At 30.4% G+C, this 13,590-nt stretch overlaps 1 long non-coding RNA gene across 1 annotated transcript in view; it reads right to left on the bottom strand.

Moving 5' to 3' along the window:
* Positions 1 to 1,380: 1,380 nt before the first annotated feature.
* Positions 1,381 to 13,590, bottom strand: part of LOC120778710 — a 163,371-nt gene continuing 151,161 nt past the window's right edge. The window contains exon 8 of the long non-coding RNA XR_005705575.1: positions 1,381 to 1,542. This is a non-coding gene — a long non-coding RNA (uncharacterized LOC120778710). The remainder of the gene's footprint in view (positions 1,543 to 13,590) is intronic.

Below are 13,590 nucleotides of genomic sequence, written 5' to 3'. Positions count from 1 at the left end.
ATAACAAAAAATAAAAGTTTAAATTGAAAAAACGAGTAAAAATAAAATTAATTTTCAAGCACTAAAATTAAAAATATAAAAACTAAATTTAATTTAATTTATTTAAAAATTAAATTTATAAATTTATAATTTAATTTTTATAATTTAATTTATTTCAAAAATTAAATTAAAATACTTTTTATCAATAAAAAAATATTTTAAATCACTTTTAAAAGCTTTTACTTTAAGCAAGTATTATACTAAGCAACAAAAAAATATAAATTAATTTAAAAAAATTTAAAAAAATGTAAACAGTGTAAAAAATTAAACTAAAAATTAAAAATAAAAGAATTAACAAATTAATTTTCAAATTTTTAGAAAGTGCAAAAAAAAAATAATAAATTAAAACTATACAAAAAAATTAACGAAATTAAGAATATTTAAAAAATTAAATTAAATGTTTTTTTATCTAAAAAAATTAAAAAACATTTTGAAAAGCTTTTACTTTAGCAAGTAAAGTATTGGAATAAGCATTAAAAATCTAACAATTAAAAAAGAATAAAACAAAAAATTTAAAACAAAAATTTAAAATATACGTATGTATAAAAATTCAAAACCCTTAAATAAAATTAAGAAAATTATATTTTTGAATAACATTATAATAATAAATTAATATGAATTTGAAAAAATTAAAAAAAAAATTAAGCAATGCAAAAAACTAAAAAAAAAGAAATAAGTAAACGTTAGTAAGTAAAAATAAAATAAATCTTAATTTTAAAATTATATTCATTTTTAAATATTAAAAAAAGTATATTAAAATTTTTTTTACTTTTACTAAAATATGTAAAAAATTAAAAAAAAAAATTTAAAAAAAAATTAAAAAAAAATATTTAATTTATAAAAATTACAAAAGTATTTTGAAAAATGTTTACTATATATTGCTTTATAAAGCTTTATAAAGCAATCTAATTAATTAATTGTTTTTTTTTTAATCAACTCGTTAACATTGCATCCTATGTATATATGTAAATTGAGTAAATATCTCATTTTTGCCCTTAAAAGTAAACTTTCCTTTAACCACTAGCTATCAGAACTCTTTTTACATCACTTTTATTAAAAATAAAAAAAAACTATACCGACTAATTAAACATTTTCCATCAAACCCAACATATAATCCAGAAATAATTCGCCTTCAGCCGACTAAAACACTCTCACTCGCATTTAAGCGTATAATTGCAAATAAATACTAGACACATAACACTAAATACATATGTACATAAATATGTATACACAAGATATTATATTTGCTTGGCTAAAATTAACTACTCACCTGCTATCGATATGTTTGCAATGCGTATACTATATGTATATGTATGTATGTATATTTAGTAAGCCTTACTTTGTTGCTTTGCAACCGACATTTCGCTTGTTGTAGTCAGCATTCACGCTCGTCAATGCTCGCATCTCACTCGTCATCAGCAGTTAGTCATGCCAAAGCCGTTTTGAAACAACATTTAATGGACAGAACTTCAACATCATACATCATCAGCGGTGTTTTAGTGGCTGAAACAAATAAAAAATAACGGTTAATTAAATTAATTAATTATTTTCATTAAGTATTAGTAAATAAAGCGAGGTTAGAGGTCTCAAGTTGTTTGAAAGTGAGCGGGTGCTGAAGAATATACATACATATGTATATGTCAAGAAATACATACATACCATGTATGCATACAAACTGTATATGTATGTATTTCTATACTCAAAACAACAACAAAAATAACAAAAAATATATACATATGTAGGTATAACCCACTTTTATAAACATTAAATTTTATACAAGAAAAGTAGCGTTTTTCAAGAAAAAATATTCATATGAGCATTAGGGTGGTTCAGAATTTTTTTTTTTAATCTTCTAAAATTTTTTAAATATTAAATTTATGCAAGAAACGTATTGTTTTTGAACAAAAAGTATTCATATAGTATAAGGGTGATTCAATTTTTAATTTTTATTTTTTTACTTCCTGTACTTTGAAAAATTGATTGGTAGACACCTTAATAAATTCTAAAACAAAAAATATTAAAATAAATTTCATACACTTTTCAGTTTTCTATTTTTCAAAAAACTTCATATCTCAGTTTACTTGAGTTTTAGAGTGTTTAAAAAGAAATCAATTATTTTTTCTGTTTATAGTCTGAAAAATTGCTTGGTAGATCCCTGAAACGAATTAAATTTTATGCAAACATGTCATTTTTTTGTGTAAACAATATTCAAACGGATGTTAGGGTGTTTAAAAATCGTTTATTTCTTATATTCTGAGATCATTGATTGGTAGACACCTTAGAAACATTCATATTAATATATTAGGGTGGTTAAAATATATTTTTGTATTTTTTTCTTACTTTCTGTACACTGAAGAGTTGGTTTTAGACACCATAAAATAACATATATTAATATATTAGGGTGGTTCAAAAAAAATTAAAAATTTTTTTTTAATTTTTTTTTTACTTATTATAATATGAAATACTGGTTGTAGACACTTTTAAATATTTCTATGAAAATTAAAAGAAATTTTCTATGACTTTCATTTTTATATTTTGTAATATTGTATAGTAAAATTTTGTACTATTGTACAGTTTTATATCTTTAATATTTGTATAAAATTTAAAACTTTAGAAATACGCTCTTCTACAGTTTTTTCGTAAAACTCAACGTTAAAAGTCATTGAAGTTGTCATAATAATTTTTTATTAGCGGGTTATAAAATTAATCAAAAATTAAAAAAAAAAACAAAAAAAGCCCTAAATAATAAACATATTACCATCCAAATGTGTATGTTAGTATATAAAATAGCACAACCTCTTCATTAAATATGATTTATAAACTTTTGCAATTTTTTTTTTTCAATTAAATGATGACAAATCGAACGGTGAATTGACTCAGTGGGAAATGATTTATAGCTGCTGCTCTTTCTGTCTCACACAAGTGTATAAACACATGTACCTGTATATGGTATACATATGTATCAATTGTATTAGTAAACTCTTGGCATCCGCAGTACAATATAAAGTAATATATATTTATGAACATATGTACATATGTATATATCGTATTTAGAAAAATATACAAAAATATCTACCTCCTGCGGTCAACTCAGCAAAAATATAAATTTCGCAGTGATTACTGCACCTGCTGCTAAAAATATTATTTGTTATAACCTCAATTTTATAGCTAATGATATAAAAATATAATTACTTTTAAATTTGCTTGAATTTTTTGAAAAATATTTTTATGTCACTTCTTATTTAATGTACATAAATTATATTTAATTGAGCTACATATTTTTCGAGCAATATTTTGCTGAATTAGTACTTGCCTATATATTTATGTAGATAATAATGTGATATATAAATGGGAATGCATATAGTACATATATGTATGTGTATATGTACTAACGACGAGTGGCAACAGCGAGCTGAATTCAAGTAACAGTTTATATGCTTAGCAGCAGCTTGAATGTATCGAGAATAAAGCAAACAAGCTTATGTACTTGGTAAGAAGCTGACTAAAAGTAGCCTTGCGGGAAATACATATTTGCGTAAAAAAATTGGTGCAGTTATAAAAAAATTAAGTTTTAATGATTTTCTTGTGCTACACTTGAAGAAATCATTAAGCGAATGGTAAAAAAAATAATAGTACTAACTTTTAGTACAGTCAAACAGTAAAAAAATTAAATTAATAGAATAGCAATTGATGAAAATAGCAAACAAAATTAAAAAAAGTGTGTACTAAATTTTAGTACATAGTGAAACAGTAAAAAAATTAATTCAAGAGAATAGTAATTGATGCAAATAGCAAAAAAATTAAAAAAAAGTGTGTACCAAAATTTAGTACATAGACATTTAGTAATAAATTAAAGATTAGAACTTGTTTAACCTTTTCAAGAGTTAAAAAACATTAAGAAAAAGGTACTAAAAGATTCCAAAAAAATCCACTGTAATTTGTACTAAATTTTTTACTACAAAATTTTGTTGAGCATTTTGGCAAAGAGTACTAAAATATGTGTAAATAAAAAATTCCACTCGAATAAATAAGTTAGACATAATTTGCTGAATAATTAGAGTTTATCTTAACGAAATTGTATATAATCGGTATTATTTAGTACTAAAATAGAAAAATTGGAAAAAAAACATTTTCATAATTTTTTAAACTATTCAAAAATATCCTAAATTGCTCAAACTTTATTAAAAAGAAATAGTTGTTTTGAATCGGGATTCTAGAAAATTAAGATTTTTTAGTACCTACAATAATTTCCTTATGCTAAGCCCAACAGCCAGTACTAAATTAAGCGGCTTGTATCTAAAAACATTTAGTTTTCTTTGATGTGGCTTCGTACAGGGTATTTAAATATTTTTTTAAATGAATTTTTTAGTACTTAATTTCACAAAAATTTGTAAATTTCTTCCCATAAATTATATTTCGTAAATATTCTTTGAATTTTTTAAAGTCAATAAAAATATTTAGTACTAATTTTGTTGTACTAAAAATTGTCACAGCTTCAAGGTAGTACTAAAACTTTTCATAGTTTTTCCGCGGTACTATTTATTTGTCAGATTTGCCGATATCTGTTTTCCGTGGTATTAAAATATATAAAGCACTGCAGCAACTTTTTCCTACAGGCCCTTTGGGCGTAATGCAACATTCATCAAGCCAGTGACAGCCAACAAATAAGGAAGGATAGTAAAAAATTGCTTCGAGCCAAATTCATAGTTTTTGTACGATGAATGATGGTGCAAAGGAAACAGGAAGCATATGATGACTCTTAATTCGTATTTACGTAGCTCTCTAATGGCCGGTTCGCTGTTGGTTTTCTGCACACGACTGCAGTAGCGATTACAGAACGATTGCAAGGCTTTGTGCACTTAAGTTCTCGGCTTGTTGTTTTTATTGTTGTTTCGCTACTTCTTCGCCGTTTTTTTTTTGCTTTGCTACGATAAGCATAAGCAATCGGTGGGAAGTACATAATAAGAGTAATAAAAAATAAAAAATAGAGAAAAAAGAAGAGAATTGGCAAAACAAGTGCCTGCGATATGAGCAAACAGCAATAAGGCGATAATGCAAGTACTAAGTGATATGCGCATGTGTATGCGTATGTATGTGTATTTGTATATATGTATATATTTGAGTATATATATGCATATGCATTATAAATACATATATGTATGGTCATTTGGGAGGAAGCTTCGAACCAAAGAAGTGAGTAGAAGTTGAGCCAAGGAAATATTATTGGCATATACACATACATATGTATGTATTCCAGTATATACCTATTTATATATGTATAAGCATATATGCATATCAATCATATTCTGGCAACAACCAACAGCGCTTAAAACCAAATAAGCATTCGTAGCTGACGTTTGCCGCCAACCGCTCGCTTACCCCTCAGGGACTACTAGGATGGATCAAAAAAACTGTTCACTACATTTTTTCATTAAATAACTTCTTCACGAAGTTTGACACGGACTTTAGTTCAAGATATAAATTCCAATTTTCAAATCGGAGCACTATAGCATATAGGTGCCATACAAATTGAACGATCAGAATTAAATACTTGTATGGAAAACTTTTTTATTTGAAAAGATATCTTTGCGACATTCTTCTAAGAAATTGCTGAGATCGGATCACTATAGCATATAGCTGCTATGCAAACTGATCGATCAAAAACCAGTCCTTGCAGGGAACACTTTTGTATTTGAGGAGATATGTTCGACAAATTTGGCACGAATTATTGCATAAAGTAGCAGTGCTATTATACGAAAAAATTTTCTAGATCGGATCACTATAGCATATAGCTGCCATACAAACTGTAACATCAAAATCAAAGAATTATTAAAAAAAATTAAAAATGTTTACCATGTTATACATAAAATGAATGTTTATCTAAAAAAAATTTTTTTATGGCCTACCCTACTGTACCCCACCACCAAGTGCTTAGCGTGGTACTTATTAATATCCCCCACATATGAGTGTATGATATGCAATAGCAACAAGTAAAAGCTAAAAATTCTACTATTAATATAAAAGGCAATAACATCAGAAAAAAACAAATCATCAGCACAACAACAACAACCTGTTTCCTTTAGCATTTCAAGCTGCTTGATGGTTAAAAGGCCGGCGAGTAAGTAGCTGCCGATTGGCTGTTCGCTGTTATAGCTTTCTGCTGCCATAAATATGCATAAAAACATACACACATATACATATGTATATATAGATACACATATATATGCCATATATATCGTATACAATATACATACATATATATATATATGTATACATATATAGATATACAGAAATCTTGCCATGAATAACCATTTTAAAGTTTCACTGCCACGATTCTTGTGCTTATAACTCTTTCGGATGTAGTTTTTCTTGTTGTTGCTATTACCATATAAAGTTTATAATCGTGTATGCGCATTGTTGTTGTTCTACTACTTTGAAGGTCAGCACAATTTTCGCACCAAAACTTTTTCTTCTTCTTTTTCCTTCTAGTTGTCGTGTCGTTTGTCTTTGCCGTGCTGTTTGTGTTTTTCGAAAGTTCATTTCAGCGACTATGAAATTAAGTAACGGTATTTTATGTGTGCTAAAATGGCAGCGTAACAAGATGGATTAATGGCGGGTTTTTAAATAATTTCGATTTCGATATGAAATTTTTATTGTAAAATAATATGAGAAATATGTTTTTGTTGTTATCCATATAGTATTAACAATTTTCGAAGAATTCTGCTGCGCTGATTGTCTTAGCAAGAAATAAATTTGTTTTCTTCTTGGTTATTGAAGCTTATTGTCTTATGAAAGCACATTTCATGTCTAACCAATATTTTAAACGATAATCTCAATCACTTAGAATCTTCTTGTTGCGGCTTTTGGAAACTCAAATTAAAGTTGTGAACTCCAAAAGACCTAATACTAAACCAAGTTTGGCCGCTAGATGGTAGCCATAAAAGAATATTCTATAAAATATATGTACCTTAAGTTTGAAGATTGAGGTTAAGTCTGCCTTGAGATTCTATAAACTCTATAATAAAGGTAGTCTGATACGCAATGCGAACCTGGATATGCCAAGATAATGTCATAAAATTCCTTACTTTACTCGTATTCTATTCTAGTTATTCTTTGCAGTGATTCATGACTTTTTTTAATTTCAGTATGGAACTCTTGAAAAGCACTGCTCTTGTAAGTAAAGGATCTCTCGAGAGTATAATTATATTATAAGTATATGTAGTAGAAAATCGGTTCCTAAAATCCGCAATATACGATCTTATTGAGTTCGTAAGATGAATTTTAAACATCTTCAGAAGGTGCTCTAAGAACTCAAAGCTCTCACTTTCTAAAGCGACGTTAAGATGGAAGCTCAGAAAGCTTAAAGCTTTTCAGTCCAATGTAAGAAGAGGCTCCCTGTAGAGTATAATTTTCTTATATAATAGAAAATCGGTTCCAAAAACCTTAAAGAGTAGCCAAAACTGTTATTTTCTTCATATACTTCTAAAAGGACGTCTTCAAGCTTATCTTTGAACAATGTTATGAATCTTTGTTAAAATACTTAAACGATCTTCTGCAGTTCGTAAGACAAATATTAAACATCTTCAGATGGTATTCTGAGTATTTGAACTTCGCAAAACGAGGTTAGGATGGAAGCTCAGAAAGCTTAAAGCTTTTCAGTCCAATGTAAGAAAAGGCTCCCTGTAAAGTAAAATTTTCATATTTAGGTTAAAATCGATTCCAAAGACCCACAAGAGTAGCCAAATCAGCTTTTTCGTCATATACGTATACATATTTCTATGGGACTTAACTTTGCTGGGCTTTATTTCATGTTAGTTGTAAGAAATCATTGTGAAACAAACTATTTAATTGAAAAAAATTCTTCGAAAGATATTCTTAATAGTTGATGTTCTTTCTGCCTAAATTGGGGATAATGTGAAAACTTAAAGCTTTTGAAAGCTATTCCAAAATTTCGGAATCTTTAGAAATTATGAGTCTCTGAAACATCTTTAATCTTTATAAATAGTTTAAAATCGGTTCTAAATACCCGAAAGAGTAGCAAAATCAGATTTGTTTTGTATATGTCTCAAATTTGCTGGGCTTTATTTAATATTAGTTGTAAGGAATCATTGTGAAACAAACTTTTATGATCTTATATTGCCATGAAGCTTTATTCAATTGATAACAAACAGCTTCGAAAGGTATTTTGAATATTTTACGTTCTTTCTGCTTAAATTGAGGTTAGTGTGAAAGCTCAAAAAGCTTAAAGCTTTAAAAGCTTTTCCGAAATTTCAAAAATTTTAAAAATTGTGAGCTTTTGATACATGATCTACATATTACAGGAACTATTGGGCGCATTTCATACAAAACTTTTCAGGAATAACTAATTTTTAAACCCAATTTGATCCAACCAAATTTTACAAGCATGCGATCCTTCCGAAATTATTCTTTCAAACATCTTCAGCGGGTATTTTAAGTATACGCAGAGATTTGTTCACAAAGGGAGTTTAGTGTGGAAGCTCCAAAAGCTTAAAGCTTTAGAAAACATTCACAAAATTTCAAATTTATTCAAAATTATGCGCTGCTGAAGACTTAGTATGTACTACAGAAACTATTTAGAAGCCATACATTACAATTTATGTCACAACTTCTACTTTCTTAGCTCATGTGGTCCCAAGAAAAATTTTGCAGTTATGCGATCTGCTCAAACCTTCCGATATTTTACTTTCAAGAACCAAAAAAACGGCAAATTTTTCAAGCTCAACGCATCAAAGACACACTCATGCTTTGATATGTAGGCATACACATACTCAGCATAAATTTTATGGACGCGTAATTTTTTTTTACACGGCATTTTATTGGCATTTCACTGCTTAACCGTGCGTTGCCTCACCACGTTTTATTGCTGTGCCGCAAATTTGCGCGCCATTTCGCTGCCATTTATGTTAATGTGCCATCTCATTGTGGATAAAAGGCAAAAATTGCTAAATGACAGGCGGCCGCCACCGCATTCCCCGCCGCGTATGGACATACATACATATGCATATAGTTATATAAGTATATGTATATGCATACATGTATGTATGTACACTTTAGACTCTATATAGCTGTGTTTTTTGTGTGCAGATAGGCATAGTGTTCGTAGACACAAAACAAGAAATATAATAACAACAAAAAATTAGAATTTATAATTTTTAAATATGTACATATGTAACTACGCTGGCTTGAGCTCATTTGTGACTAAGAATATATGTTTGCAGGTGCAGGTAATATACAGAAATTTGTGGAAATTTTATATAAATATATAGAATTGCAGACTAATTAGTTCTTAAAAATATTTAAACAAAAATTTCAAGACTCGAGCGCGAAAATATATCGCAAAAGTTTATTCAAGAGTTATCTTACCAGTCCAAAACTAGACTAAAGCCGCTCATATAGTCATTAGAAGTTAAAAAATAACAAATGAAAATCTCAAACTTGGACTATTACCCATACGGAATGGACCAGTCATATGCCAAACATGCTCCAATTGACTGTTGAGTTTGCAAATAATTCTTTTTTTTCATAAAAAACAAGGCAGAATTCTAGATTAGCAAGTTCTCAAACATTTTTCTACAAAAAGATGCGGACCCAGGCACAAAACTGCGAAAATAAACCTCAATTTTTTACTAAATGGTCCACCTCTCGATCAGAAACAAAGTTTTATACCACAATTATAACTAAACGTTCTACTTTTTCATCAAGATCTACGTCTAAACTGTCCACAGAGTCATAAGAAGTCAAAAAATTGCAAAGAAATTTTCAAAGTCGGACCAATACCCATCCTAAATGGACCAGTATTCTGCCAGAAACTCTGCAATTGACTTTTGGGTTTGCAAAAACTTTTTTGTTAAACAAACAAAATAGAACTGCACTTTTCAGACACATTTTGGACAAAAAATTGAGAAACCCAGTTGCAAAGTTGCGAATGTATACCGTAAAATTTTACTAATCGGTCCACTTCCCGATCAAAAACTATGTCTAAGCGGCTTAAAGAGGCATGAGTGGTGATAAAATTACAAAAAAAATAGGGGAGTAAATTCAAACTTGGACCAATACTAGTCCTAAATGGACCAGTCCTTCACCAAAAACGTTTCTATTAGCAGTTGGGTTTACAGAAAATTTTTTTATATAACAAACAATAAACATATCTATACAAATAATGTACTTATATGTGTTATTAGCTGTAAACTTCTTGCTCGCAACGACAGTGCCAGCAACAGGCTGCCAATCACTCAACACATTTCCACTGTCCATTGCACAATTAAAGTGGTATGTACATATGTAGATACATAGATTGAAATGAAAAAAACGAAACGAGCGAAATTCCAGCGCATTTAATTAACAAATTTCTGCAATTCACCGACACCCCTGCGCTCCGGCGCGCTTGGCCCACTGACTGCTGACATGCCTCCCTCGCAATCGCACTCGCACTCTTCAATTAATCAAAATTAGCTGTGTCAATAAAGTTGTTCGCGTACCCCGTTCAACAGGGCCACACACACACATCCATGCATACATATATACATATGTACATATGTACCTACTCATGTCCATACTGCCCCCTGGGGTCTTGCGCTGCGCAGTTTTATAAATAGCCGGCGATTGTGAGCTAGTTGACAATAAACGCTCTCGACTTCTTTTATATATTTTATATTATTTATTCAATTTTTCAACTCCAGACTTAAGCGATTTGCATTCAGTTTAGCTCACATTACACCATAAAAGTGTTCGACCAGTCATCAAAGCAAAGAGTTTCTAACTCAGTTTGCCAATTTTGTGCTGCCATTTAGAATTAACACGGCAAAGCTATAAAACGCCTTTGATTTATTGCTCGTCAATGTTGGATTTCGGCGCATAAGTGGTCGCTCAGCCGCCTGTGTGGGCCACACGTTGCCGGTTCAGATGGACTTCGGCGCTGCCCAGCTGGGCAAAGCGCCTCATTTGCCTGTCCCGAGTGCGGAATTGAAACCGCTTGCTTTGGAGGCGTTTCGGCGCTGTGAAAATGGGTGCAGCGCCAGCGCGGTAATTTGTCACAGATAATTGCAGTGTTAAAATGTGAAATTGACTCAATTTTATTGTTGCTAGTTGCATGCATTGTCAGCGGCGAAAATTACTTGAAATAATCGGAGCTCGCAGTTTTGGGCGCCACCAAAGCGATGACTCACTGTGATCGGGAGCTTTTTATATTTATTTAAAGCCGCAGTAATTCGATAACTGCTGCGTTATAAAATTTAAAAAAATTTATAAAATTAAACAAAAAAAATAAATGAAATTACGTAACTATATAAATTAAATAAAGTATGTGGAATGCAACGAAATCTTGTAGCGCCACAAAATTTCGCCACGCTCGTAGTATATAGATTGCTACTTGAGTGAAAGCTGAACAGACTTGAGTATTTTTGTTTTTTAGCTGACTCACGGTAATATTTTTGAACAAAAAATGTTGCCACCCGTTGGAAATGTACAAGCAAATAAAAAAAATAGAATGTGGAGTGTTACTAGAATGTCAGTGACAAATGAAAACGCAGAGGAGGACGAAAAAACTTTAAGAATTCTGCAAATTTAAAAGTATTTTAAGAGAGTTGTCACCTGTACGAAAAATTTAGCTCAACAAAATTGTTATAATGAGCAATGCAGCCAAAAGATTTTCTTCGATTATTTTAATATTTTAATTTGTGTTAAAAAAAAAGGTTGCCACCTTTTCGAAATTTACAAGTAAAATAAAATTATGAGATAAAAAAATAGTAGAATATGCGCCAAATTATAAAGGTTAAGAATACATAAGTTAAAAAGTATTTTAAGAGAGTTGCCACCTGTAGAAAAAACTTAGCTCAACAAAATTGATGAAATGAGCAATGCACCCTAAGTTTTTCATTAGTGATTTTAATGTTTTAAATATTAAAAGTAAGGGTTGCCACCTGTCGGAAATTTATAAGTATATAAAAAAATAAAAGATAGCGTAGGCTTAATATGCATATTATTTTGCAAATGTTTAAGAATACACAACTTTAAAAATATTTTAACAGGGTTGCCACCAGTTTGAACAATGTAATTCAATAAGATTAATAAAATTAACTATTTTAGACACATTAGCTATTACAATAAAGGGTTGTAGAGGGAAGATGGCTGCTGCTGTTTTTTTTTTAAGGTGTTGCCACACTTTTACATTACTTTCATTATAAAACGATTCGGAAAAATTTCTATTCGCAATATTATTAAAAAAGCATTGCCTTGGAGTATTTGTTTGACCTTACCGTTACATGATATAAGGACTTGGTCTTATTGCACCGCGACCTAAGGTTTATTGTGCCCTCTCCTAAGTCACATCGTCCCATTTAGCTCCAGCATATTGAAAAATTCCAATATACTGCAGGGTGCTAGTGAGGTGATGTGATTCCTATTTGGAAACATGTTTCCAAGAGCCTTTATCCTGTCGCAGAACCGGCAATTTGCAAAAGAAGCCAGGCCCAGGTTATATAAATGCTTTTTGAGCTTACAGTGGCAGGTGCGAAAGTAGCCTGAGCTTATCCTTAGCAAGGCTGATTACCTATTTAAACCAGCTGAGTTTGAGGTTGGGTCAAATGTGCAAGGCGAATTCATAAAGCTGCTCTCATAGAAACCAATTTGCAAACAATTGGGATAGTTTTCACATTTGTGACCTGGCCTTGTTCTGATAGAAGATCATTGCTCTCCGTTTTGTCAAAGCTGACCACTTCTGGGGTATTGGCATAAGAACAATTTATGCTGGCTCGCCACGATTGTACCACGACCGTTTCCCTTTTTCATGGGAAGTAACCATCCACTTCAGAAACGGATCGATGCAGCACCGAATCGTAGAACGAAATTCGATATATGCAATTTTTTTGAGTTACCTCGTGTGGCACTTTTACATCAAGTTTCTTTTTGGATCAGTGGACTTCCATTTGAGCAAAGTTGATTAAAATTACAGAAATTTGTTATTTCAGAAATTTTATGATATAATATTACTTTCTGCTAGAATAATTTTTTTCTTAAACATTATGATTTATATTTTTATCGGCTAATAAATCCACAATAAATCTTAACCTCAATGGATTTTATTGAGTACGTTCTTCTATAAGAGTGCTGTAGTCAACGAATCAATCGACTACTAGAGGGTTATGTAGACTTTTAGGGACCACATCGGTGGAGCAGGGAGAGTTATTTATATGAAATATACCGAAGATGCCAAGGATTCGTAGGTTCATCTTTCGAAATTAACTCGGAATGGTTGACATATTTTTACATATATAATGCTACGTGAGTGCTACAAAGCACAAAGTGATGATCTTGAAGTCAGCGAAAACTTGACTTATGCGAGTCCTTCATTCCCGTCTGTCAATGATTGGTGACATTGAAAAAGGTAATGAAACTGTGCTTTAAAATCATCATATTGGCAACAGAGAGATAGTAAGGGATTTCAACTCCTTTGGAACGACTCGAGACATTTTGGTTAATTTTTTGGGTATATTTTGGGTATGTTTTGGGTATGGTAAGTGTTAGAGGCTTTAT

The sequence above is a fragment of the Bactrocera tryoni genome, chromosome 5 (assembly GCF_016617805.1).
Source record: "Bactrocera tryoni isolate S06 chromosome 5, CSIRO_BtryS06_freeze2, whole genome shotgun sequence".
Lineage (NCBI taxonomy): Eukaryota > Metazoa > Arthropoda > Insecta > Diptera > Tephritidae > Bactrocera > Bactrocera tryoni.
Note: the sequence above shows the minus strand (reverse complement) of the source record. Positions and strands in the feature narration are given on the sequence as shown.